The sequence below is a fragment of the Gopherus flavomarginatus genome, chromosome 6 (assembly GCF_025201925.1).
Source record: "Gopherus flavomarginatus isolate rGopFla2 chromosome 6, rGopFla2.mat.asm, whole genome shotgun sequence".
Classification (NCBI taxonomy): Eukaryota; Metazoa; Chordata; order Testudines; family Testudinidae; genus Gopherus; species Gopherus flavomarginatus.
This window is the reverse complement of record NC_066622.1, coordinates 10,615,208-10,640,414: the sequence shown is the minus strand read 5'-3', so window position 1 is coordinate 10,640,414 and position 25,207 is coordinate 10,615,208. Positions and strand designations below refer to the sequence as shown.

General features: G+C 39.3%; 1 protein-coding gene across 12 annotated transcripts in view; it reads left to right on the top strand.

Annotated features, from left to right (window-relative positions):
- The window catches only part of FOXP1 (forkhead box P1), a 512,173-nt gene that overhangs the window by 181,693 nt on the left and 305,273 nt on the right, over nucleotides 1-25,207 (top strand). The window contains exon 1 of one of the 12 annotated variants that reach the window (XM_050957380.1): nucleotides 24,251-24,347. The exons of the other annotated variants lie outside the window; for them this stretch is intronic. The gene's annotated coding sequence lies outside the window, so the exon portion shown is untranslated. Of the gene's footprint in view, nucleotides 1-24,250; nucleotides 24,348-25,207 lie in introns of those variants that run through there. 12 annotated transcript variants of the gene reach the window in all.

The following is a 25,207-nucleotide window of genomic DNA, read 5'->3' as shown; positions in this document are numbered from 1 at the left end:
ATGAAGCCTGTATGAGGCATCTGAATTGGAATGTAATATAATACAATGTGACACACGTTCTGTGACTCTCTTACTCATGGATTTAGTCTCAGTTTAATCATGGGTGGAACTGGATTTACAAAACCTTGATATCAGCCAATTTTTGCAAGAGCTGGTCAGTCTGAGCTGAACTCAGCCTCTCTATCCAGTGCTGGAGTCTTACACACGTTAATAGGAGGCTTAAGAGTTATCAAGGTGGACACCCACTGCCATATCTCCTTCTGTCCACTGCTCTCCTCTGCTCACAGTCGTCTCTCGTCTCCGTCTTCCCCCCTTCAGCCACTTCCCACCTCACCTCTCCAATCGGGTGTCTGCTGCTCCTCTTCTGTTCATGAAAATCTTTTACTCGCACTGTGCTTTGTTCACTGCTACCTGCTGCTGCATGCATACAGCGGTGCATGTATACTCAAGCTGTGTTCTACTATTCTGCCCATGGGTGGTCGTCACATCAGGGACATAAGGACACTGCAGGCAATGAGTTGTCCCATGTAGTTGCACAGTTTGCACATCCTTGGGGACTGGCTTCTTTTACCTACAGGCCCCATATTTCTCACTAGGGTCATTAAAAGAGAAGAGTGGATGTACTGAGTGGGAGTGTGCACAGTGCTAAGTGAACAGCCTCTGCTTCTCCCTTTACATTTTAAAAGGAGGTTTGGGGGCTACAGTCCCATGATAAGCACTCTACTAGATTAGCCTGTTCTGCTCATAATGCTCCTGACAGAAACATGGTTCTGTGTGTCTATGAACTTGTGGTTTTGGAAAAAGCTCAGACTTTCATGCTGAGTCAGATTGGGCTTTTGACTGCATTCATTTCTTCATTCCTGGAGTTTATACGGAGAATAGAGGACCAGACAGACGGAACCAAAAACTAAGGCACATGTTTTCACCTGGAAGAATAAAACTTCAGCATAAATAGTCAGAATTCGGGGCTCTCTTTGACCAATACTGGAACAAAATCGGATGTAGTATTATAAAGGTCTCTCTAGATCTCTGTCTCTCTCTCTCCAGTTCACCAGAAGATAATTTTTTGCATGCACTGGAGACCAATCAGTATCCCCCTAATAAGCATTAACAATACAGATGAGTGCTAGAAGTGTGGAGAATCCCCCTGACTTGTCATGGAACCATCCAAAAATTAGGAGCTTCAGGGAAGAGGTACACTGTTACTATTTATTACTGGAAATTACCTGCGCCTTCCAAGACAGAAAACTAGCACACTAGATTGAGTGATCTAGAATTATAGTATCGTAGACTGAAAAGGACTCGAAAGGTCATCTAGTTCAGTCCTCTGCACTTATGGCAGGACTAAGTATTATCTAGACCATCCCTGACAGTTGTTTGTCTAACCTACTTTTAATGGCAGTACTAGAAAGAATAGCCTCTAAAAGACGGGACAAATTCCATAAACTTCATGACATTTGATCTTTGTTGTGTTTAAATGATTTGAAAGATAATATTGAATAGGGTTGTGCATGAGGAGAGCTATTTGATGGACCTGTTGGAATAGTGCTGGATATACTTATTGACTTTAAATTGGAGGAAAACAAATTCTTTATATTCCATATATATGTAGCCTTCTGCCCAGTATTGCAATGACAAAGGTTGCCTCTCTCCATAATGGCCATTGCACCAGGCTTCATACTGTCTTCAGAAGATAGGGAAAAAATATTAAAAAATCAGGATTTTTTTTGTCTTTAAGGCACAAATTGTATTGGTTTGATAGAAAATATGTAATTCCTACCAAAGTGAGAACATCTGTTTAGCATAAAATTGTGTAGTTTGTAGTAGTGTATTGGATATGGTGCCATTGCAATACAAATAATAATAAACAATCACAGGGAAATAATGCATTATGCTGGGGAACTTATATAGAATGCGTGTCATGTCATGGTTTTAACATTATGGACCAGAGGGAATAACTTTACACTTGAAGGATGTGTAGAAATTCAATGAACAGACATCTGTGCACTCAGGTTTTCCAGCCAACAAGCCAAATTTATTTGCAAGAGAAATAATCCGAAATCATTGGTAGTACAGCTGTATTAGGGGAGAAGGCAGATTCTGGAATTGAAAACCGCATTTCGGTGAAGCTACTCTGATTTACACCAGCATAAGTGGAAGGAAAATGAGGCCCATTATCCGTTTGAGTTTAGCAACGTTTGTTCAATTTGTTTCTCAGCAAGTAAAATGGTTTCAAAATATTAAAATAATCCCCTGATTTGGTATTAATTTAACTAAACCATTCCTCTGTAACGGCGCCCTTTCTGTCTGACCTAGGGCTCCAGACAGACCACAGAATCGGCTCAGAAAGCAACGTTCCTTGAAAACACAATTTTTTTTTTCTTTCGAAAGGAAAATGCAAGTACTACATCCAGGCCCTGGATGTCAGATTTCACAAGTGAATGTTAATTTTCAGTTCAACAGACTGAGTGATTACCAGAAGAACTCCATTGCAGGCGACACAGATGCGTGCAATGCAAGATTTCCTTTTGAAGTACCGCACATTGCAAAATTTTTTTGTGTGTATGTATATGTTCACAAACTGTGTCCACATGCTACAGTAGTAACTCAGAGACGTATATCATAACATAAAACGTTACTTCTAAGTCAGACCTGTATTATGTAGCCCAAAACCTTTGTAACAATTCAGCAGTAATATCAAGAAAGTGGTGCTTTAATGAATAGGTCCATGAGTGACAGGAAGCAGACGTTGTTGGAAACTTGGGTAATATTACTGTTGAATTTTATTAATTAATTTTAAGCTATTAACATGACCTTGGATTTAAATACAGTTTCCTCTTCTGTGGGTATGATTAGCAGATGTTTACTGTATGTCCTCACTCTGAAAAATGCTTGTTGCACCCAACAGAAACAACCATATTTACTTTGCTAAATCAAATATTTGGAACTCGGGTTAGATTTTATATATCATGGCTCCAATATCCTAACCTTTCCAAGTTTTAAGTTTAGATCACATCTGTGATAGACCTCTGCGCACAATGATCTATTGTATTAGTGAACAATTTGTTAATTATTATGATTATTATTTTTGGCATTGTATCTTCCACAATTGGGCTGCCTATCGGTCTTTGTTTTTACAGGTTTTCAGGGGTGGGGGTGTGGTTGTATTTTCACAAATTTTTGTTTTTAAGATATCTGTTATTTATGGGGCAAGTTCCTTTCCACAGTAATTGTAGTAATAAAAAATGGAATCACATTTTAGATCCTCAGAATAAGGCTGCAAGTTTACCTTCTTTTTCAGTACAGTAAGTGGGGTCTCACCTCATTTCAACTTTTAAAAAGTGCTGTTCCAGAATCCTTTGCTTTCCTTTCCCACTGAATTAAGAAGTCAGAAATGTTCAATCACTCTAACACTTCAGGTAGCCTCCAAGGAAGGCCATCTGCTGCCCAGAAGCTGAAACAGATATTTCTGAATTAGCACTGGTCCCTGCTGCCGTAGTTGATCTTAGTAGCAGGTCTGCTGCCTGTTTGTCTACGGTGCTGAAAGGAAATAGGAAAGGAACGAAACTATGCTTTTCTTGGGAAACCACTCCCTTTGGAATGGAGAGATCTGGCTTGCCATTTTATTTTGTTTCCACCTCCAAAGTAAGCAACAACATTGCATAGGATCAGGGACAGCACAAAAACAAAAAACCAATAATTTAAAGGGCGTCCTCTATCTAGCCAGTATTTCAGGAAAAGGAGTCTCCTGCTTCATATTTTAAGGAGTGTAATAAAATGGCAATCTGTTTGAGACAATGATGGCAGCAGCACAAATAATTAGTTCTTTATTTATTAGGGCAAGCTACCACGTTGATAATGTTCTCCTGGGGGATAGTTGCTATCAAGTAAGAGGCAGTTTGTATACACAGTGTGGCAGGTTACTTAATAGTAACCAGTCTTGCCTATGTTATTTCAGATCAACTTTAGCTAGCAATTGCTATTTGTTTTTATTTTACGGCTACACAGAGTTTGGGGTTCATATTGTATCATTTATATCTAATCCATTTTATCATCTTACTGATCCAAATATGAAACCCAGTTTGGATTCTCCTTAGTTGCTTCATTATATTACAAATGTATTGGGGGGAAAATATGAGGCTATACGTGTCCTACCCCTTCTCTTTAACTACAGTAAGTTTAAATGGAGGCTGCAAGAAGGGTCGTAACAGTTTTCTCTGAACAATATCAGTGGATTTACATGCAAGAAAGGGACAGTGATAATGAGAAAAAGGTGGACACTTTTGTTAAGTTTGCAAAGCCAGTACTGCTGGTGGTTGTACTGAATTCCTGTGTCTAATAAGTGTTGATGGCTTTATGTATAATACCCTACTTTCCTGAATTCTTTGCAGGCTGAACTATCAATCCATAAGCAATATTTCATTTTTTTTGATGGTTGGTCTTCTCTCCTTCACTTGTTCCCAGTTCTGTTTCCTTCTTCTAGCAGCAATTGCACAGAGTTAACTAGTAGATCAGGGTAGGCAACCTATGGCACATGTGCCGAAGGCGGCACGCGAGCTGATTTTCAGCGGCACTCACGCTGCCCGGGTCCTGGCCACCGGTTCGGGGGGCTCTACATTTTAATTTAATTTTAAATGAAGCTTCTTAAACATTTTTAAAACCTTATTTACTTTACATACAACAGTTTAGTTATATATTGTAGACTTATAGAAAGAGATCTTCTAAAAACGTTAAAATGTATTTTACTGGCATGCGAAATTTTAAATCAGAGTGGATAAATGAAAACTTGGCACAGCACTTCTGAAAGGTTGCTGACCACTGTAGTAGATTAAACCCCTTTCCTTCCCAGCTTGAAAACTTTTTAGTTTCTCAAATCTTTTTATTTTTTCTTGTTGATATAACTAGCTTGACTTGTGTCAAGAAGCAAATTTAAACTCTTTAGTGACAATACTGGGCCAGATTCTCAGCTGATATAAATCAGTATAGCTTCCTTGAAGATGATGGACAGTTTATGGCTGTCAGTCTGTCCCGCTGTACCTACCCTACATAGTTTCAAGTTAGGTCATTCACTAGGAAAGGTGATAATTTTGTATAAAAGTACAGTTTGGGGAGAGCTATGATATCAGCGCAACTACTGTAAAACATTAAATGTCCTGTCTTCTCCCTTTATAAAATGTACAATTTTCATCCATTGTCAATATTATTACAAGAGTCTGCATATTAAACTTGTCCTCTGGGAGGCAGGAACTTGTCTTCACTAGGAATGGATACAATAAAGTGTGACTTCTGTTTTAATGGAAAATAAATAACATTAAGGTTTATTGTGTTCTACTAAACTCCCCGTCTCCAATAAAGCTGCTGCAGAGGCTTGTGGAATATTGCTGAAGATTTATGGCCAGGGTGAACATGTACAGTACCATAATGATGCTGTAGAGAACATCGGTGTAACACATTTGATCAATAAATTTATCAAAGGGAGATGCATGGTTTAGTTTTCTTACTTGTTTCCAGATTAAAATGTCAGTTAAATTAAGGTTTCTTTAAACCTGGGCAGTAATAAGATAGATTGGTTGCACTTCTGGCCCTGCCTATAAAAATTACCTCTTCCCAGACAGGGACAATTTAGACTGTCCACAATCACACCCAAATTGTGTAGTTTGCTCTTTGAATTGAGGTACCAGCACCAGTAAGCAGCAACTTAGGTGAAAGAGCATTCTGGGTAATAGCATGCAAATGAATGCATCAAGCATGTCACTTGTGGCAACTGCTGAACATGGGATTTTATAAAGTAATGTTTAAAACTAAAGCAGGGTTTATCCTGGCTAGGTGTGCCATTGCTTTAAGTTAATTCAGCCGAGATTCAGGAGATTATATTCAAGCAAAGCAAAAAAGATCAATAAGAAGGGTGGAGTGGCTGTTGTCAGTAGGTCTGGGGTTTACTGCAGATTTATTGATTTAGCCTTCAGTTTTCTATTTAATCACTTGATTTGGGTTAATATAATTAATATTTCTCTTCTGACTGGGTTTTGTCAGTTAGGATATATTGCGTGGCAATTAGGTTGTCTCCTAGGTGGCTTGTTATTATTAAGGACTCCCAGCATAAAAATATAGGGCCCCCTCTAGCACAGAATGGTGGTGGCCATCGTAAACTGCGTTACTGGAAAAGAGAAAGGAGGCCACAGAAAGTGGCATTCAGCAGCTGCTGGAGAAGGGGTCTTTCCTTTTTGAAATCATAGAATCTCAGGGTTGGAAGGGATCTCAGGAGGTCATCTAGTCCAACCCCCTACTCAAAGGAGGACCAATCTCCAAATATAAGAAGCAATTTCTGTGGCTGTGAAGTCCTGGAGCTTTAGGAGAGGGGCAGCACAGAGGCTAAGTGTTAAATATGGTTGGTTGGACCAGTTTTGAGGGAAGTCCGAATCCATGCATGCTATTTTTCTGCCCCCTCGATCAAATAAAATGTGGAACATTCCTCGGGTTCAGATGACCCTCTTCTCTCCCCCACTCCATCCCCAAACCCAACAAATCCTTTCTTGTGTAAGGTCCTTTACTTTATATGTGGTGCAGAGTCTCAGCGGTCTTTCTCTCCTGTACTGTACCAAGATGATTTTTTTTCCAGTAATGTTAACTGTGAGAATTACTCAAAGGACTTTGAACTATTTAATTACTCCACAGCCACTTGCATAGTTGTTTCAGGATGTTGATAAGTGAATTTTTTGTATATAACTGTACCATGTCTGCATACAGTGCAAGGAAAATATGCATCTAATTTTACCCTAAAGGACAAAACATACTCTGTCACAGAGTTTCACAGTTAGGAACATACTTAATCTTTAACACCACATCGCCTGAATTTTGATTTGAGTGTATTTACAAGCTAAAATTCTATGAGTATTTTTAAAACATAAGAAAACTAATCTTTTTCCCCTCTGATTTGATAATATAACTAGACTTACAGTATGGCTTATTTGGGGGAATGGAGTTTAACCGATCATGTCATAACCCATACTTCTATAAGTAGCCACTGTGGTTGAGGCTTGGTCTTGAAATAAGTGTAGTATAGCACAGTCCAGTATATTAATACGCTTTTAGAAAGAGATGATTGCTGGATGTTCTAAAGTGATCCTGTCAAGACAGGCCCCAGATTGGTCTTCCCCCTTCTAAAAGAAATTACTTAATTAACATGTTCTACATCTTTGATGTTTTCCTCCTATAAGCTGACCAAAATGAGACAGTTGCAGTAATGGTAAAATCCAAGTGCTGTGGCTGGCCAAGACACCAAACCTAGGATCCTTGATGGGATGAGATTTGTGGACAGGCACATGTATGTGACATGTCTCCTACTACTCATGTCTCCGTGGCAGCTGCAGCTTTGTGAACTGGCAGGAAGAAGATATGGATAGTGCAGTGGCCATGTCTGCATCTATGATCCCAACAAATATGGCATCTTGAGGTTTTGTTTTGTTTTCTGCTGGTGGACTGCCCACAGTATTGATATGTTTCTCCAACTTAGAATACCCTCATTCCCATCTCCTTCCCTGTCTTGTCTAGGGACTCGGAGTTTAATGCTATTAAAGCTTTTTGGGGGAAGGTACACTGGTTGCATTTGTTTCCACTGTTTTGGGAGGTATTAGTGGTTCTGGGCCACATTCACCATTTTATGTACAGTGACTCTCTCTCTCTCAAACTAGTAGGGTCTTTCAAAACAGAAGAAGGCTTTGAAAATGCAACCACTGTAGAAAGAGTGGGTTGGAGTCCCCATCCGTCCTTCCCTACCTATTGGAAGGCTATTTTTAAAACAAAAAGGAGGAGGTGACTGCTTTTGGAGCCTATCAGCCTTGATGGTGCACCTATACATTTGTCTCATGCAATCCCTTTCGTGCATATGCAGACATTTTATCTTCAAACACATCTGAATGGAACTCAGTGCGAATATAGGGGCTGGGCAGCAAAGGTAGCACTAAGCCACCTTTGTGACCCCAATCGTTGGTGTGAGACGGAGCAGCCTAAGTGCTGCTCTCTCTGGCATTAGCTGCCAGTAGCCCCTAGCATCTGTTTCAGCAGCTGGGAACTGGCTGTATGTGGCAGCAACCTGGCCCTGTCTCTGACACTAGGAGCAACAACTGGGGAGTCCTGCATGTTGATGGAATCTGCAGCTGGCCAGGTTTAAGTCTGCTTCGGAGGATAGGTCCATCAATGGCTATTAGCCAGGATGGGCAGCAATGGTGTCTCTAGCCTCTGTTTGCCAGAAGCTGGGAATGGGTGAGAAGGGATGGGTCACTTGATGATTACCTGTTCTGTTCATTCCCTCTGGGGCACCTGGCATTGTCCACTGTCGGAAGACAGGATACTGGGCTAGATGGAACTTTGGTCTGAGCCAGTGTGGCCATTCTTATGCTTTGCATTGTTGGAATGAGGCTGAAGATCTGGTCCTTGGCTACAAAAAGTGCTAATACTCTGCTCTCATGTGATACAATGGGCACACTCGAGCTCATTTTCTGCCACTATGCTTGGTTGCTCGCTCTCCCTCCACCCCACCCCATGTGTAACTTGAATCTTGTTCATTTCTCATGCCAGTTATCTAGTAAAGTTTGCAGTTTCTGGCTGCTTTGCTGTAGCAAATATGGTAGAAGTAATATCCTAGGGCAACGTTGTGCATGGCTTCTTTGGCTAGAGTTGAATTCCATTTTGCTTTGATTTGTTTTTTCTATTAAAATTTACTTCCCTTTCAAACTATTATCATTTTTATCCGTATTTCAGTAGCATCAGGGGGCACCAATCATGATCTGAGTCCTACTGTTCTTGGCACACAGTGTAAAAAAAAAAAAAAAAAAAAGTAATAAAAAGACACTCCCTGTACCAAAGAACTTATTTGATTTGTTGTTTCCTTGTAGGAATGACCATTAAGGTGCTTGTATTGATGCTAATTAATATGAGTCATCCACATACTCATAAAGCATAAACACTTAAAAATGCAATAAAAATGAATGACTGGAGCAACTTTAGTCTCTTCCTAATGCAATTAAGTTATCAATGAAATAATTAAAATGAATCATTTATGAATAAGACCCTGTAATGTCTACAGTAATTAATATGCGCAATGTTCAAAGTTAAGAGTCACTGCCAAGTACACTGAGGCTTGAAGTTTGGTTAATGCTACAAAGGCAAATAAAAGAAATGTACTCTAAATTGTAAATATCTCTTTAAAAACAACTACTGGGAGAAATAAAATAAATAAGATGCCTCTAAACAAAGCAATAGCCCCATTTTCGTGGCATGCCCAAAAAACCTCTACCTGCTGCTTTGCAGCAACTGTGAAGTAGCTATAGTCGCAGAGTCTGGTCCTGTGGTGCACAAACAGTAAAGTAAACAAGAAGTTTGCTGATAGGAGCTTCATGAGAAACATGCACCGCTGTAAGGGTAGAAATATGGTCAAATCGGCCAACAAAGAAATGTTCCCTCCTGAACTTTCAAAGCAATACTGTGAAGAATGGAAAATAAAAACAAAATATAAAAATAGTCTTAAAACATTGCTGGCTTTGTCAGTTTCAACAAAAAATAATGGAGAGGCAATGTGGAAAATGAATATACTACTATGGAAAAGTGTCGATGTACAGTAATTATACAACCTTTTATTTTTGTTGCCTTTGAGGCTAATATAAGTATATGAAAGATAATGTGCTGTACAGGACAGGTTTGTGGTTGAAATACACTTGATAGATTTTGACAAATTAAATAGTTGTAAAGATGTTTGGAAGTTATCCAGATCTTTACTATTATGTATGTCAGTGAACTAAAAAAAAAATCAGTGGTTAATTTGCAGTTCTTATAATTTTTATGATACTTATGTTGTTGTAAATTTAGCAGTGTGCAGCATCAACTCAGCGGGATACATTTTATGTTGTCAGCTACCTTTTGACATCATAATAGATTTCAGTTGCCAGAGCTTTGGAGAGAGAGAACAAAATGTAAAAGAGAGCTGTACAGAATATTTGGATCGTATCCAAACAGGTAAACACTGAGCAGGTTTATGGAGAACAGAGGTTTGTGAGGCGTACGGTGGAAAGCTTACTGCTCTTTAGCAGAGACTGGGGGGATACTTTAGAATCTTTGCTAGTGTTCCAAAACTCAGGATGGTAAACATTTTTAAATTGCGGGAATGGATAGTACTGATTCTGATTGGGCTCTGCATGGGTCACTTTTTCCTACTTACTTACTTTGAGCTAATAGAAGTCCATGCTAGAGTGTGTTGAGCTCACACAGTTCTTAAAAGGAAATGTGTTTTTTGTACCACGGAGCAGATGCTGTTCTCCTTATTCTTATTTCTAGTTCTCGTTATTCCTTATTCTTATTTCTGTTATTCTGTATCACAAGAACATCTCTTGGGCTGACTTGGAATTGTGTGTGTGGGGGGGGGGAAGCGAGGGGGTGGGCTTGGTTTCTTAGCAGCTCTCAATTTTATTGTCCGCCTGACTGACTGACTGTGTGTGTGTCTCTCTCTCTCTCTCTCTCACACACACCCATACCCATACCCATACCCATCATATAAAGTTCTCTTAGTGCATGCCTCAAATTATAGGTATCCTCTCTCCACTGCACAAGTGTGGAGTATGAAACTTATCAGCAATTCCTTGGTCAGTGGCACTCCTTATGCATCCCTCGGAGCTACCGTCTCTGACCCATCACTGTCCTGTACTAAGTGGAGGCACAGCGAGAGGCAGAAAGAAGCTAGAACGGCTTGAGTGGCAGAAGGGCCAAACTGGAAGGAAGAAAATAAACTGTTTTCCTTGGGTATGTCTCGCTGCCCACCGACGTGGCTTGTAGTGTATCGATCCAGTGGGAGTTGATTTATTATGTCTATCTAGATGCGATAAATTGACCCCCGAGCACTCTCCTGTCGACTCCTGTACTCCAGCACCGCGAGAGGTGCAGGCAGAGTCGACGGGAGCTGCAGCAGTCGACGCATTGTGGTGAATACACCATGATAAGTCGATCTAAGTATGCCTACTTCAGCTATGTTATTCACGTAGCTGAAGTTAAATAACTTATATCAATCCACCCTCCTAGTATAGACCAGGGCTTTTCCTCTCCTGATCTGGGAAGGGGGCAAGGAAGCCTCATGGTTGAGTGATTTTTTTTCCCCCCTCTCTCTCTCCCCCTTTCTCCCTGCTTCCATCTCCTGGATAAGGGGCAGGAAACGGTGTCACGGCCAGATCATGGGCGGACAGACCTAGTAGTTGGAGCCAGAGTCTGCAGTCACAAGACAGGAGTCAAGAGTTGGACTGGTCAGATATTGGGGAGGTCAGAAGCAGGAGACAAACTAGAGAACAGAACCACAAGTTGGGAACCAGAGTCAGGCTGGATCAGGCTATTCACGGGTCAGAGGCAGGAGAATAACTGGACTTTGTGAACTCTCAGTCAAATGCCAGGAGCCAAGCCGGGTGGGAATGCCGGGTAGTACAGCTGGGGAAGCAGGAGTGGGTAGCAGCAGAGGGACCAGGAAGCGGACAGTCCAGAGCAGAGTGGAGCCCAATTGTTCAAACAGCTTCCCGTTCCTACTTCTGCACCCGCCACAATGGAGAAGTGGTGATGGGATAAAACCATCAGTTAAAAAATGGTTTTGGAGCATCCTGTACTAGTGGGTCAGACATCTATTCTCCTAGCAGTGCATCTTGGGACTTTATTTCATTTCCATGGCATCTAAGATGGAAGGCCCAAAGTCCAGTGTGGGCACAATATGCAGATATTTCCAGTCAAGTTTTGTGGATGAATGCAATTATGTGGCAGAAAGTGGCCTAACTGGATCTCTTCACATGTACAACAGTTGTAAATAAAATAACACTTTGATGTGATAACAGTGGTCCAGTCAAAGTTAGAAAGCAAAGACTATATCGGACCAATATAGATGTTACAAAGCACCTTTGCTAGCTGCAGAGTGTCATTTCAAGCTTTTTCTTCTTACTGATTTTACCTTAACCTTTCTGCTGCCTCACATCCCAGAAAAGAGATGTACCTTTGGTTTGGTGATGGGTACGGGAGAGAGACTTCGCTATTCTCCCCTTGGGAATCTTATATTGGTGGGATGAAGGCTGTCTTTTTTTTTTTTTACCTGAGTGGTGGGACCTACATCAGGATTAGAAAACATGCTGACTTATAAAGAGTCAGCTCTCCTTATCTCTTGTTCCTGTGGTCTCCAAGGTGTAAAAATTGAATTTATGAATGATTGTTTCCCCGTTGTGGCATTAGTTGTTTCTCAATGTCATTACACACAGTCTTTCCACTAATCAAATCATTCATCGAGTTTAGCTCTAGGACTTTTGGAATCCATTCTTTGAGGTAGATGATTAAGAATTTTCCTCATCCTTATGCAAAATATGCAAATTTGCTAACACCAGATCAATTTTCTAATGTTTGGGTTTTGTAATTTAAGTTCTTTGTCTTCACTCCCATTTAGTACATGACTTTGTCCATGCTGACTCCTGCTCTCTGATTCGCGCATTCTCTCCAGATCATCTCACCATTATTATTTTATATTTATGTATGTATGTATGTCCTGGAGTTAGTTTTAGATTCAGGATTCTTCATATAGGCACTGCACTGACGCTGCTCCAAGTAGGGTTGCATCTGAACTAATCAGTTCTTCAAGCCTCAGGATGGTGTCACTTGCCTTTGGTGTGTTGTGGTCCTTTGTTTGGCCGGAGGAAAAAGGCGTGATCTAGGGTAATTATGTATGTAGTTCTGGTGAAAAGAAATCTAGTTGCAATGGCTTATTTTTACCATCTCTATCTTTACCATATCTAAGTTTTGGCAGGGGGACAATCTGCAGACTGAGGGAGTTGGGAGTTGGGGGAGATCAGTTTACAAACTTAGAGCAAATTTGACACTCAAAACTAGAGATTTGGGCAAAGCAGGGAAGTGGGAACCAGGATCTGAAGAGAGGCACATCCCCTCTTCTACATAGACACGCCCTAAAATGTGTACAATAATATAGGGCTTTTGGAGGTTGGAGGACGAATATCAATTTTTCCATTTTGCTTAAAAGTAGCTGACTAATGCGTTACTTTGTGTACGCTGGCTAGGGCTTATTTGGCTAATGTTTGCCAGATTCTTCTGTTGCATATTAAAGTTTAGACCATAAAAGAGGTTCTTATTATTTGAAGAAAGTAGGCCAACATTGAAGAGAGTATTTTGGTGGTTTTGGTTGATTTTTGAAAAATGAAAGAAATATAGCTTGCTACCACCAGAAAAAAACATTACTACATTTGTCTGGGTAAGTGTTAGAATCCAACTGATATTTGTTGTACATAGGCTTCATTTATGTGGAGTTTCCCTTCCCCACCCAAAGATCACAGATATTATATAAAAGTTAATGACTTTTATAGTAAATACTTTCCTTGAGTGAACTTGGTGTAAAGATGCTTTTGTCAGTAAGAAGCATTGCTAGATTTAGATGCAGTCAAAAGTTAATTTGTCAGGGTTGGAAACTTGTAAAACACAACAGAAAACCTCTCCACTCCCCTAGATATTTTAAGGTCAACGTTTTCATTTTAGCCAGCAGGAGGACAGCCATTTTTGAAGAATTTAGCTTTAAAAATGTCTTTGTAAATTGGGATTTTAGGACTATATATTTGGAGGACATTCTGTATAATAAACAATTCCCATAAGTCTCTATCTCTCTCTCTCACACTCACTCTCTCACACACACACACACACACACACACACACACACACACACACACCAATTTGACATGTCTGCTTCCTAGGAGATGTGGTGATAATAAATGACCATTTTATATATCATTATATGTGTCACAGCGGAACAAAAATCAGAAGATATATTATTCATTAGTCCCCTTACTTTAAATTTCATCATCAAAGATTTTTGCTTCTTTGCCAAAACAACTGTTTTTGAATATATTAGCAATAATCCTTGCTAATACAAATGACAAAGAGATTTTCCAGGTCATTAACGCAGAAGAAAACAAAGATGAAATGATGGCTTTTAATTGTATTCATTTGAACATTAATAAATTTATACTAAGTTTTATGTACTTTTACTATTAAAAATTAAACTGAAGGGCCAGTGTGCAGATCGTGTGCTTAGTGTCGGTGGTCGGGTGCAGTGTTTGCATATTAGCTTGTCATTCCAATGATAAAATGCGAGTTTGAAGCCAGATTTGGCCTTGTGAGGAACACCTACTTTTCCTTCTGATGTCTTGACATAGCATATTTTTTCATGAATGCTTTTGCTCTACATGAGTAAAAGCTGTACTGGTTGAATTCACAGGAGAATGAGGAGTAACTTGTTTGCTATCCTGAAGTCTTCCTGTTTCTCCTCCTCCTCCCCCTCCAGTTGTTTTGCAATATGCAGTCCCCTTTGAGCACTGCCCATGGAACTGGAGTAGCTCTGGCATGTAGATTCCCCAGTGGGCATACTCATGTAGATGGCAATTTTAATGAGACCTGATTTAAGCAGTAGAATAGGTCCATAAAACTAATATAAACAGACTTTCAGGAGCTGTACTATTTGTCAGGGTGGTGAATGTAGAGGTACATCCATTGGCTTGAGGAAGAATATTATTATTAAAACTTCCCTGTATTTCTTTGCATTGGAAGCAATTAGAATGATCACCAAGAACTATCCTGATTCCAGGACAGGGCAAAAACGTTGGGGGAGGTGTGTGTGAATGAAATATGGATCAACTTTAGTACCAAAAAGTCATCAAGAATCTTAAAGCTGCATTATACACAAATGAATGTGAACTCTATATTAGTGCACACAACTCAGGCCCAAAGGTTGGGTGAGGGAATCTATTGGTTTGTCTTATCTCTTCGTTTAAGGTCACTATTCGGTTAATAAATAACCAACTTCTCTCTCACTCGTGGTGCTAGCATGACTTTATTACATGCAGGGGCCTGCAGATGTAACCATTTTACTTTCATTAGAAGGCTGAATCCTATATCAGGAAATACGGATGCAAACCAGTTTGCCCATGACTTTTTTTTTTCATGGAGCTAAGGAACTTCCATTGCTGTCACTGGAAATTGTTGAGCTCCCCTTGGCCTGATGAAATGCCTCTCTTCTGTTGTTCTCCTTTTCCCTCTCCTGCTCTATTTACAATGGCTATCTTTGCCACCGCCATCCCCAACACGATGCCCAAAGAGTGGGCTTGGGGGGAAATGGGATGAGGGAGCAGTGTGTGATGGGAAGAGAGGTGCAGACATGAGGACTGGACCAACGGAGCGGGCTTGGTGTTAGGAGAGCAATGGGGTTTATTGAAAGAAGAGTTGGAGAGTCTCAAAAAGGGAAGAACAGTGAGGCAGGGAGGAGAATGGGAAAGGGTAGTGAAATGGGGCACAGATCAAAGGAGAGAATGGAAGATGATCAGTTGAGTGCACTGCAAAAAGGCAAAGGATATGTGTCTTTGACTTGGTGATCTTGATTCCCCAGCCCCTATTTCAGTTGCCCTTCAGAAAAGCTAGGTCAACTGACAATTTGTGACAAAGCAAATGCAGAAAATCAGGTGGGTTTCCTGAGAATCCAGCTATAGCAATGATGTACCTTTAAATCCTGAAAAAGTATATTTGCTTTTTCTCCCAAGATGCTCTAAGTGATTTGGCAGTTTGAGTGGTGTGGCATTACTGCACTTACCTCTGCATTTATTAAATAAATTTGTTCTCCAACTCAAGTGTTAAGTGTGTATTATGGAACCTTGCCGCCAATCTCAGTGGTTGCAGAGTGCAAATATTTTTAAAATTATGAAATTACATAGGACTTGGGCTCCAGTGACCACTCAAGTGATTTATTAATTGAATGATTTGATTAAATTTAATGTTATTTTGGTTTATACAGAGAGGGCCTGCATCCTTTGCAGAGATAGGGACAAACTGTGGGGCTGTCAGTGATGGTTCAGAGGTCCTGTATAAGGAATCTTTAGCACCCTATTAAATATTAACTAAGAAGATGTAGCTTGCTCTTTCACTGTCCCTAAAATTGTGTTTTGACATCTAAGACTGGTGATAAAAATTTGCTCTGCAAAATCCTTTGCAGTGCACTCTTATTTATCAGTAGATTATTTCTAAATTAATCATGCTAAAAATCTTGTCATAATTGTGCCGCAGCCCAGGGCTGTATGAAGTATGTAACTAAAAAGTGCCCTTTTAATTTCATGTTAGCTATATCTAGCCATTGCTGCAGCCACACTGTATCTGTTTCCTTAGAATGTCATTTTAAAGGTATCGTGGTTTCTGAGCAGCAGCTGTGATTGAAAAGCATGTAAACTAATCTTTTCATGCTCTTGTCATTTTTATATTCTTATGTCAGAACACAAGAAGGCTGCTTTAAATTTGTCTTTCTCTGTATATTCATCCTAGAGTCTAGTTTTTCTTGTGTTAGCACATATACTGTATTCTTTCCTACATGCTGCAATTCAGTGCCAAAGTAAATGGCTACCAGTGAAAAGGTACAAAAATAGTTCCTTCCTGATTACTGTAAAATATATATTTATTTTCAGTGAAGAGTTATTACCAATGCATAAAGTACGATTATCCTGCATGGTATCAGTGACTTAAAAGAAGAAATAATCAAGCACTCTGTATTTTTAATATAAAGAGCTGTAATTTTTAAAACTCTAAATTGCTTTTTCCAAAAGTAGGGGAGGGAGAGAGGTTTTTGTTTGTTTTAGGCCCATAGTGTATGTAGTGATTGCTTTTTTTAAATCCAGACCATTTAAAATTAAACTCTTGGTTAATACTTCTGCATAAAAATGTCTTTGTCCCTTGATGCCCAACCACTGAAAATTAAATGTGGTTGTGGATATATATTTATTCATACCTATACTTCACACCTGATCTTGTGACAGTATGACATAATCCTTGCCACAAAGATTTCTAGTGGAGCACTTGTGAAATAAGTGGGAGAAGGTAGAAAAAGTGCCGTGAAGGCAACAAAAATAAACTAGCCGTTGGATTCTACTCTTTTGCCAATTTATTTAAAAAAAATTAATATTCTTAGGTACATATATTGTCTTTGATCCATGCATAGAACCTTTGTCTGTGCCAGTGGGAGTTCTGTCAGTGGATGGAAGGCAATATATGCTCTTCAATTTGTAAGCTGTGCAAATGTACAAGCAAGTACATTTTCCTAGCGTGTGGTCCAAGTTACTTTAAGAGCCTGACATGAGTTATAAATGCTATGTTGAAAGTAAAACTTCATTATGTTTCGGTGGTTTCGAAAAATGCGCAGGAATGGAACTTAAAGCATTATTTAAAGGTATTACGATGTTTTAGTTAGACTTTGTATTCCTCTAAATTAATCTTTACATATATTAATATTGTATTTTGGCATGGGCAGCTTGTAGTTCTCAGTCATTTTGCATTACAGACTTAGTTTTTCTTGGGAAAAGAGACCAAGCCAAATTGTTCTCTGCTATACTGCTGTACGTAAAATGGCGGTTATCTGCATTTGCAGCAAGTATCATTTAAGGTAGAATTGCCCCACAGAGTTTAATTTTGTTTCAGAATTGTTCCTGATACGTGACTGGCCCTCAGGAAGGAGCTGTTGTGTCTGCAGACATCCATGTGCACCCATTAAGCACCACCTCTTTCCTTAATCATAGTAAAAGCCTGTGTAGAATGTGGGAATGGTTTAGCAGTTGGATCCAAACCTGGTTCATATAAAGGGGGTTTATTTCTGTTTGGAAAATATGAGCCCATTTTTACATAGACCAGGTGTGGGTTAGTTCACTGAACCGTTCACCCTGCCCTAGGTTTGTGGAAGACTGTTATTAATTATTACAAAGAAGTTGTACAGTCAAGTCAGAGATATCTTGTATTAAAATCAAACTGAAAAGGATTTTAAAAAAATTAACGAAGTGTTCGTGATCCCAGATTGATAGCCTGAATATAGGTACAGACTTAACCAATATAAATATGTTTATTTCCAAAGAAAATAATCCCGTTTGCCTCTGTACCAAGGTCATGAGTGCTTAGGGTTTGTGTTTCCCCTCCACTGAACAATGACTGCTCTTACACCTAAGCAGCTGGATTTCTTGTTCTGTGTTAGGTGTCGGTGGTGTCATCAACAGTTGCACGTGAAATCGGATACCAAAACCTCTCTCTTGGCAGGTGAAAAGCTTTTCATTTCACCTTTTAAAGGAGGACGAAATAGTCCATGCAGCTCCACAGCAGCCTAACCACTTCGCAAGACAGAGCTAGAGAGACGTCTCTGAAACAACCAGCTCAACTGTACGTGGAGCGTGCCGAGGAGCCAGATGCTGACACTGGAAGAGTATCTTTAATAGTTAGTCATCTGGCTCCAGCTGTGCTAACCTATGCCTGGTAGGCAGCCATGTGTTTGTGCCTGCCAACTGATGGCCAGACACTAGAGCAGACTTAAGCAATTAGTGCAGTCCCCCATCCGGTGGCTGGATTCGCCGTGTGTGTCCTGCAGATAACCACACTTGTTACTCAAACCAGAGACTTCTTGTGGTCTATGGGCATCAGCTCTACTAGATTAACCAAGAGGGAGCCTCCCTCTGGCTGAGTGTTTGAGAGCTATGCTAAGCTTGTTTCAGTCAGTAGTCTCACTCTGAAAATCGAAAACCATGAATAGGAAGTCTATTGCTAGAGGGTCAAATGTTGCCTCTGTTACGTATGCTCCATACAGCATTTTGCCTGAGTCAGGACTGTCAGGAAGCAGAGAAGGGGTGTATTCGTGGTGATGGTGGTGGTTTTTTCCTTCAGAAAGCACATTTTATTTGGTTTAGAGCAGCATTTTTAACATTGAACAGAATTTTGACTTGGGTTTGTCATTATAGAAAGGTAGTCAATTAAAAATAAGAGCTTTGAGTCAGCACCTCAATACTGCGGTGACTGATGCTCTGTAAATACCTTTGAAGTATTGTTTTTGGTACCATTTTTATGTCAAGCTTTCACAGTATGAATCATTATGGTTACACTGGTGATTTTTCCCTAAAGAACACAATAAACCCCAAACAAAAGCAAACTGTTCTTTCAGTTAAACATGTAGGGCTCAAAACCTACCTTCGGATAAGAGGGGCCTGCTTAGGCAGCATAAATGATGCTGTGCAGCAACCACGTTGTGCACGAAATGCGTTGTGTACTGTTTCTAGCTCTATCCACGTCCTTTCTTAATGGGCCTGAGTGACACTGAATTCCTCTTGTAAATTGCCGAATGCCTTCAACTCCCATGCTCCTCAGTGGGAGCTGGGGGTGCTAGACGCCTCTCGGGAGTTGGGTTTAGGAGAGATAGCTCTTGCTTGTGTTCATGATAGGACTTGTTCGGGCACCAAAGCACTTGTTCCAGCTATCAAACATTTGCATCTTTTATCACTCTTCCCAGTAGATTCAGGAGATATTCAATATATAGTTGAAACCACACCAGCCATGCTCAAACAATTCTTTTACTGAAGTGGGTTTTAACTGGACATGTTGTGGTATGCGCAGAAAGAGGAGTGATTTGTGAGGATGGACAGAGGAGACTGGCAAATGAGTGTGTGAGCAACTGTGTGTTGTGAGGGGGCCATGTTTGAGAGAACACAACCTTTTCCTATGTTGTGGCAAGTTGTGTAAGAGGCGGCTTCATAATACATGATATGAATGTCATCGGTGAAAAAGCCCAGCATGTTGGTGGCCTGTATTAGATGTCTGGGACAGGATAATAAGCATAACATGGGGAGAGTACAGGCAGAGAGGAATCCTCCTTTATGAGCTTGTGGTGCTATGCATTTTTTTAACCCATTTTTTACCTTTACTGTCACGAGAGGATATTTTTCATCCAGTGCTATGCACATGCTCCAGTACTGCCTTCTGGGATCCATCCTATCGAGTAAGTAATGTAACATGTGCCTATGCCCGCCCATCAGGAAGGGAAAAACTTGAATTGTGATGTTCCAATCTTCTCACCTCAGACCTCTACAGGTAAATATTAATGTCTGAAATGGCTTACAGCAAGCTGATTCCTTGACTGTGGGCAGTTTAAAATAGTTGGTGCAAATATTTGAAATCCTAGATGGAAAAATGTGAATAATATTTCGTTTCTTTTCCTCACATTTTCTTCTCTCACATCCCATTTGGAGACAAAATCCAGAATCCAATATCAAGTACGACATACTTATATTTCTTGAGCAGGTGATTTTGTTGGGCACAAAATTCTTCACCCTCTCTATTTTCACTCTGTGACACAAAACTAGAGAAGAGATGAGATTGAAATTTTGACCAGTACATTATCCAGATACCTGACGCAGTGTGTTGATATGAGAGTGCCTTTACCACAAGGACTTTCTTAGTGGTTTTGTAGCTCCCAATAAGTAGAAAAAGCAGAACTAATAACGCGAGAAGCTAAAATATTTTTTTCCTTTAAGAAATTGATTAAATGCAAAAATGTACTGTAGGCATATTAAATACCATTTTAAAATGTGATGGGCAGGAAGCATAAGTGATGCCATTTGGTTTTGTGGCATCAGTGTGGGCTGGTTAAGGAGGTGGGGATAAACTTTGGAGATTATTGATATAGCATGAGCAGAGCCAGATGGTTGTATTACACATCTTTTGTGTACTTGTTTGCTTCTTAAAGCAGTTAGAACTGTATTTGCAGTTGCAGAATTTTGCCTTGGGCAAAATTTTCTCTGTGCTTGTGTGTTCCCCTCTGAATTTACTTTTGACAAAGTGCATTGCAAAGATGGGAAATACTGTGCTTTTTCACTTCCATTCCCCCCTTTTACATGATTTTAAATTTGTTGAGTCAACAGAATTGTCCTTAAAAATAGTTTTTGACTTCTGAAATAAGTTAGCAATAGGGGCAGGTTGTGTGTGTGTGTTCCATACCCAGCGCCCTTTGGAATATTGATTTTAAGAAGTGTCACTTTCTAATTTTCCTTGTGTGTTTTGGAGAATGAACTGCAAAAATGGCAAACTAATTTTTTTTTAAAAACTGCTAGTTATGTAGTGTGCTTGCAATAAAGAAATGTTGTCTTAAAGATTAATGAGCTAATGTTTCCATTACTTATTTTAGGTTTTAAAATTGTGGTGTACCTGATTCATGTTATCAAAAACACATACTTTGTGGTATTCAGGTTGAGTGGGAGATGGTTATGATAGGTAGGTGGTTCTTAACTGGATGTTTATGTGACATTTGTTGGAACTGCTTATCACCGGAACCACCAAAATTTACATATATTTGTTATTTCCCTTTGAAAGCAAATTATGCTTTATTTCCCATAAAGGATGACTTATTTTAAGAGGTTTCTTAAGTAAGATTTACAATCTACAGGCCTGATACTTCTATCACACCAGTTATATGCCAGTGTAATTCCATTGACTTGGTTGGGTTTATTCCTGATTTACTTCACTGTAGGTACATAGGCAAAGAATCAGGTCCCTATGTGTTTAACAATTACATTGGAAACTATCAAAATAATTGTGAATATACTTTAGCTCTTCTTTTCTGTGGGTGAGGAGTACACTGGTAGAAGTCCACCTTATTCACGTGAGTAGTACCTGTTTAGGGGAGAGGTGTTTTTTTTTATTTTTTTGCTGTACACAGATTCCCAAGTGGTGGGCCCAATCCTGCATTATTCTGCTCAGGCAGAAGTCTCATTGAATTCCTTCCCAGCCTGGAAACTATGGGATTGGGCCGTTTAATTGGAACCAAGAGTAATTGATGTGAAAACAAGAAACATACAGTTCTAACGTTATTGAAATTTGACTGTTTTTAGTCACAAGTCTGAAGAGACTACTTCTAATAATGATGCCGTTGTACTCATCCTATCTGATCAGTTCTTGAAATGTTTTAGTAAGTCTATCTTACAACATTATTAGAAGATAATCAGCTGCCTTAGAAGGTCCCCATCTGGAGTATAGAGTTCTTTTACTGAAAGATGTTTTGCCTTTTTGAGATAGCTCTCGCATTTCATCATCTGTTGTGCAGAGATGAAGTGCATATGAAAAGTCAGTGACTCTGAATCCATCTGTTGTTATTATTTTCCGCTGATAATTGGCTTGAACAATGAAATGTCTGTGTCTGTAGCCTTTGAAACTGTACACCCTGTTTATTTTCTGGAGGTCTTACTCCATTCCCTCCACCCCCCCACACTTTTTTTTTTTTTTTTGCTTCATTTTCTCTCAAGTTAGTGGAGCTTGCATGAAGATGACATCTTTGACTCTATGCATCAGTATGTGTCACTCAGCATGTAAAGCTTGCCTACAGATTTTTGTCAGAGTCCTATGTCTTTTCTGTTTGCTTCAGTATAGAGCAGTCTTACATCAGGAAGACTGGCAGATCCAGAATGCATAGACACCTTACCTGAAATGTGGTATTTATTTCACTTTCCTTATTAAAATATTAATTTAGAGTCTAGTATCTAATACTGATGGAATTAGATACTACCTATAATTATATAATATATTCAGTTGCATCTAGTTTTGCACGATACAGAGCATTAATATTGGATTCCACTAACAGCAGTTCCATTAGCCTGCTCAACCAGTATGAGATATATATGAGCAGGGAGGCATAACTACCAGCCAGAAGTGCCAAAACAGTCATTAGAAGCTCCATTGGGATGGACAAAGGCTTTTACACAGTGATATACTGATTAAATTTTGTTCTATGGTTTATTTGCATCAAGGTTAGATCACTATCGTCTATGTGAACCGTATTATCTAACACCTTATTTGGAAGGTCATTTCAATGCAAAAATAGTGAACAATATAGGGGTTCTAAAATTTCTTGTGGGATCCCCTCATGGCGGATTTTTTATCCTGTTAGACTTTACTGGCTCATGATAGCAATTTTATATTTCTTTTTGGTCTGATCGTGAATATATGTAAGGGAAAGTAAAAATGGTCTCTTCTCTCCTCCCCTTATGCTACAGGAGTGCAAGGAAGGGTAATAAAATAGGTTAGTCAAATGAAAAGTTCTTGTTCTTCGCTAGTATCGTTAGTGGAATCCAGTATCCTACCAAATCAGCCGTGCTGCATGCTTTGGAATCCAAGTGAATATATGGTGCCTCTTTTTAAGCCCAAATCCTCTTTTGTGTAAGTGATGTTTCAGAATGAAATTTAGGTACGGAACGTAGGGCAGTCATGTACAGTACATATCATACTGTAGTCTGCAGCATTAGAAAAGAAGGCAGGGGAGTATAATCTTATTTATGTTTCAATAGCAATCGTTTAATACTGCAAGTTATTAAAAATAATTAAATTACTAAAACCAACATGTAGCTAGGACTTACAATAAAAGGGTCAATGTGATTTGACTCCTTAAGCTAAAAAGGGACACTAGTGAATTCCAATTGCTTAAACTTTTTGCTTTCTGATTCTGTTCTTGGGGTACAAGGGGGAGTGCGACTAGAACGTATTTATTTTTTCTGGAAACAAGAATAAATTGTGGCATTACATGATGTATATTTAATTGCAATAATAAATGTTTAGGGGTGTTTGGTGGGAAACATGGTCTTTAGTCATTTTAGTTGGTTTTGGAAGTAAATATATTTTTGAGATACTTTGAGGATTATTTTAGAACTGACATTTAAAAAAAAATCTTCAGAAATTTCTTCCTTTCCCCCACATAACATAAACGGGAGTGTATTAAACTTGTAATAATTAAAACTATACTTTGTATGTGAGATGTCGTTTATGTACAAAACAGAAAATAGAGGGACAGCACAGATTGTCGAAATTCAGATTTTATGTTATAACTCAACAGTGACTGTTCCCTATTAATTTTAAGCCCCCTTTTAGGAAAAGAATGGACTGGAATTCTAATAAATTTTTATTTGGAGTGAAAATGAATTTTCAGGTGGTGTTTTGGTCTGTTTCTGTTTTGGTGAGGTGTGGGGTATGTGATAAAGCCAATGTGGGGCTGACAAATGATTTTTTATTTAATTTTATTTTGCCAGAACAGTTCCTAGATTAGAAATTAATATGATTCATATTGATTATTGCTATTATTTACTATTATGTGAGCACAGAATTTAGCTGTGTGCTTTTTTAGCTACTATCTTCTTAAACAGTCTGTGTAGCTTGTCAGAGATCAGGACAGGTAGAATGCACAGCAGGCGTCTGATTTGAGCCAGTTACTCATTTGCTGAGTGTTTGTGTTTATGCAAAGGGGCCTCTTCCTGCATATTTAATCTAGAGTAAGGCAGTGGCTTTTGTTGTGTTTAGACCACATACCTTCAGTCCTGCTTCCTTACACTGCAGCCAGTATTGAAGCACAGAAAGCCTGGATAGTTAAAGTGCTTTCGTGTTTTCAAACTCTCAACTTTCTGCAGTTGGTTGGGAATTATTATACAGCACAAAGCCTTGCTCCTCCTCATTAATGGGTAAGTTTGTACTTCATTAAAATATGATACTTTTTGTTTCTCTTCCCCTTTATTAATGCACAAAAGGCTTGGTATTATTTATTGTCCAGTCCTCCTTAAAGCAGTCCTGGTCAGCTGAGGTCGTTTATTGCAGTGAATTAGATCAAGAATACAGGTGCTTCTGGAGTATACCTTTGAACGTAGAGCTAACTACTGTATTGCAATAGACAGGTTCTTTTGGGGAGAGGGGCGGGGGAAAGGAGTTCAGCTTTATTCTTTGTACTAACAAATCCTGTTTTGTAACTATCCTGAAGATAATGCTTCCATTGTTTGCCGAAAGCTTTCAAACAATGTGCAACACAGAACTGTAAAAGCAGCAAGAAACTCTTGTCTTTATTGTCTCCCAAGCAAGGGTCCTCACCAGAATGTGTGTGCTGTAATAGGAAGGTTTTTCTTTGTGGAAAATGAATAGTCTCTTCATTGATATTAATAGCACACTAGAGATGTTAGCCATGATGCAGAGTACCAGGACTATAGACTAGGGAACCTGATATTGCGGGGGGAAAAAATGACAGTCCTATTGCTGCTCAGTGTGGGAGAGATCCCTCCATGAGAACAGAGTTTGCATAATAGCATCCTAGGTTAACTGTTTACTATAGGCATTTTAATCTCCAGCTCTTTTAATATACATGTAATTACTGTTGCTTGCTCTCATACTTATTAACTCTACAGCTCTATTTCTGATTCAGTCTGAACAAATTAGTTTTAAAAATGACTTTCTAGAAAATGCGTGCAGTGTGCTTGTACAGTACATTCTACTGTATATACAGTGCAGCTTCCTTTTCGGAGTCAAATGAGAGAGAATTTATATAAAACCAAAA